At 46.5% G+C, this 3,588-nt stretch overlaps 1 long non-coding RNA gene across 1 annotated transcript; it reads right to left on the minus strand.

Moving 5' to 3' along the window:
- Positions 1-2,585: 2,585 nt before the first annotated feature.
- On the minus strand, positions 2,586-2,948 carry LOC116990844. Its single transcript, XR_004416637.1, has 2 exons — positions 2,893-2,948; positions 2,586-2,753 (listed from the first exon to the last, which is right to left on the minus strand). It is a non-coding gene; the product is annotated as an uncharacterized LOC116990844 (long non-coding RNA).
- Between the last annotated feature and the right edge of the window lie 640 nt (positions 2,949-3,588).

Below are 3,588 nucleotides of genomic sequence, written 5' to 3' on the forward strand. Positions count from 1 at the left end.
GATTTCTGCAATTTATTTCACAACACGTTATTATTTTGCTGCAAATAGTGGCGAAAAGGGTTTTCTTTCATGGAGTCATTGACAGGGTCAAAAGGTGGAACAGCACAGAAACAGCCCTTCCATAACTATCCACATGAATCCAATTAGCTCGCATTAGGAGTGTATCTTTCCATGCCTTGCCCATTTAAGTGTCAGTCTATATGCCATTTAGACGTAGTGATAGTCATGGTACATTGGTATTCCTTCTGGGGCGGAGGTGGGTTGCACCTGTTCTGGAATGAAAACAATATCCTTCGCTAATGGTACTCAACGGGGTGAGTACCAGGCAACTGATGGGAAGGCATCAGGGAGAATGTCACAGCAAATGTCAGAGTGGACATACTGGAGGGTTCATCCACTATGGGTCGAGCTAAAAAATAAGAGAGTTGCAATTACTTTCATGGGGTTGTCCTACGGACCCCACGATAGTCAGTAGGAGAGAGGAACAGAGAGTTTATGCAAAGGGCTAAAAGCAACAGGGTTGTCGTATTGGGTGATCTTAGCCTCCCCAGTGTTGACTAAGACTTCCTCTGTGCCAAAGGCTTAGGTAGAGCAGAATTTGTTAGGCGTATCCAAGAGCGTTTCTTGAAACAGTATGTGGATAGCCCACTGCAAGGATGGACTATACAGGACCTGGTGTGGGGAAACAAGCCTGACCAGGTGACAGTGGAAGAGCATTTCGAGGACAGCCATCGTACTTCCTGAAGAAAGTTAAGAATGATAGGTGTGGACCTTGTTGGGGGAAAGCAAATTACAACATTCATGAGCAGGAGCAGGAGCTGGAGAGAGTAAATTGGGATCGCGCAATTCCACATCTGACACGTGGGAATGATTTAATTGATCAGCTTCAGGACCCGCTCGTTCAGGTGAGGAGGAATGATGACGATAGCAAGGCGGGGGAACCTTGGATGACAAGAGGGGTTGTACATTTGTGCAGAGGGTAAAGAAGGTTTAGAAAGATGTAATCGGACAGGACCTTTGAGGTTTATAAAGTGAGCAGAAAATAACTGGAGCAGAGTAGCAGGAAGGCCAAACGCACGTCCTCAGTCTCCATCCTTTGGAGTCTCTGCAATAGAATCTCCGTCCTCGTCTTTGACATATGTAGAATCCAATCTGAAGGGCTTCCTCGACAATCCGCTCTCAACACTCTTTCCTTTCCCAAGTCCATCCCCTCCCAAAGAGAAGACCCGTCAGAGTTGCCTCCCCCCCCCCCCCCCCTTCTCCCCTGAGTGAAATGATTCAGAATAAAGTGTGACATTTCCACACAAGTTCTGAAAACTCGCCCTGCTGACGCTGCCAGTCTTTAAAAAAAGAGTGAAACCAAACGGAAATATTCATCAGGCGATGAACGACCTGAAGCGTCAAATGCTGCTCTCTCCACAGTGGCGTTGCTGCCTTACAGCGAATGCAGCGCCGGAGACCCGGGTTCGATCCCGACTGCGGGTGCTGTCTGTGCGGAGTTTGTACGTTCTCCCCGTGATCTGCGTGGGGTTTCTCCGAGATCTTCGATTTCCTCCCACATTCCAAAGACTTACAGGTTTGTAGGTTATTTGACTTGGTAAATGTTAAAAACAAATGTCCCTAGTGCGTGTAGGATTGTGTTAATGTGCGGGGATCGCTGGTCGGCGCGGACCCGGAGGGCCGAAGGGCCTGTTTCCACGCTGAATCTCCAAACTAAACTAAACTAAGATGCTGCTTGACCTGCTGAGCACCTCCGGCTACTTCAGGTTCTTTGTCCAGACATTCGACATCTGCATGATTTTATTTCTGTTTAATCTCGAATGAGGTGGACTTCAGCAGCAGAGAGAGTGTTTGGCTACAATTTTGCCTTGGGCCAGTTTATAGTTAGCTCTGCGTGGGCCTCAGAGGTACACCCGTGGTTCTGCACAACTTTCCATTGTATCATGGGGAAATTTCAATTCCCACTCACAGATATCCATGTGGTTTATCTGAACCAAAAGATAAGCTTATCGCCAACTTTCATCTGATGTTCGGTCTCCACTGGTTAGCTCTTGACATTCACTTCGCCTGCACCCTTCAACTCAAGCGAGTCGGGTTTAGGAAGGAACTGCAGATGCTGCTTTAAACTGAAGGCAGACACAAAAAAGCTGGAGTAACTCAGCGGGTCAGACAGCATCTCCAGAGAAAAGGAATAGGTGACGTTTCGGGTCAAGACCCTTCTTCAGACTGAGAGTCAGGGGAAAGAGAAATAGAGATATAGACGGTGATACAGAGAGATGTAGAACAAATGAATGAAAGATATACAAACATTTATCGATGGTCAGGGTAGCAAGGCCATTGTTGGCTGTGGCATAGGTGAAAGCGGGTTAGCCCTGGAAATGAAGGCAAAGGGTGTGTGTTTCTCTTGCACTGATACTCACTGTTGACCTAAGCCACTTCCTACTCACTCACATCACAGAACCGTCCCAAAGTGCAAGAAAACTACTAATGTATAACCTGGTCAGAACACACTAGGTACCATCTGTAGTTTCACTAAATGCTTTAAAAATGCTTTAAGCTAGAGTATGGACAATTTTAAGTTGAGCATGGACAAATCCAACGCACCACACTACATTATTCTTGAATAGATAACTCTCAATTCGTGATTTTAAGGAAAGGAACCAACATCTAGAGTGCCTTGTGTCTTGGCAATTCAAGATTCTCCACGCTGGGCAGAGAATGGGAATTTGTAAGCGGCTAACTTCATTCTAAAACTGCATGGTTTGGTAATGGTTTGCTGTTGGAATTCCTTCACCGCAACCTGTAGTTTCACTTGCAGGCTGAGTTGTCTGCCAGTTCCGGTTAGTTAAGTGGTTAACTAGCGCTGGTTATTAGAACTTACTCTCAGCTAACCTCGGAATTCGGCATGTCACATTGGCGGCGCAGCGGTAGAGTTGCTGCCTCACAGCGCCAGAGACCCGGGTTCAATCCTGACGACTGGTGCTGTCCGTACGGAGTTTGCACGTTCTCCCAGTGACCACATAGATTGTTTTCCGGGTTGCTACTCCCACATTCAAAAGACGTGCAGGTTTGTATGTTAATTGTCGTCTGTAAATTTCCCCCGAGTGTGTAGGATAGAACTAGTGCACGGGTGATTGTGGTCAGCATGGGCTCGGTGGGCCGAAGGGCCTGTTTCCACGCTGTATCTAAACTAAACTAAAGGCCCTGAAGAGTCCCGACCCGAAACGTCAACTATCCATTTTCTCCAGAGATGCTGCCTGACCAGTTGAGTTATTCCAACGCTTTGTGACCTTTTGTGATAAGTTAATGCTTCAACTCTTTCTCGGGGAATGGGAATTAGGGGTAGCAGTAGGAAAGATGTTGGTTGGCATTTAAAATGAATAGATTAGTCAGTATAGTAATTATTAAGTCAAAGTTACATTTATGTAAGTGCAACTGAGGTAAAAGTGAGGAGAGGGTTGGGGTAATCAGGGGAACAAATGTATAATTAGCCGATCTGGAAAACGAGCAGAACGGCTGGATGAGGTTTGTTTGATGCCCAACACAAAATGCTGGAGTAACTTGGCGGGTCAGGCAGCAACTCTGGAG

The sequence above is a fragment of the Amblyraja radiata genome, chromosome 32 (genome assembly GCF_010909765.2).
Source record: "Amblyraja radiata isolate CabotCenter1 chromosome 32, sAmbRad1.1.pri, whole genome shotgun sequence".
Classification (NCBI taxonomy): domain Eukaryota; kingdom Metazoa; phylum Chordata; class Chondrichthyes; order Rajiformes; family Rajidae; genus Amblyraja; species Amblyraja radiata.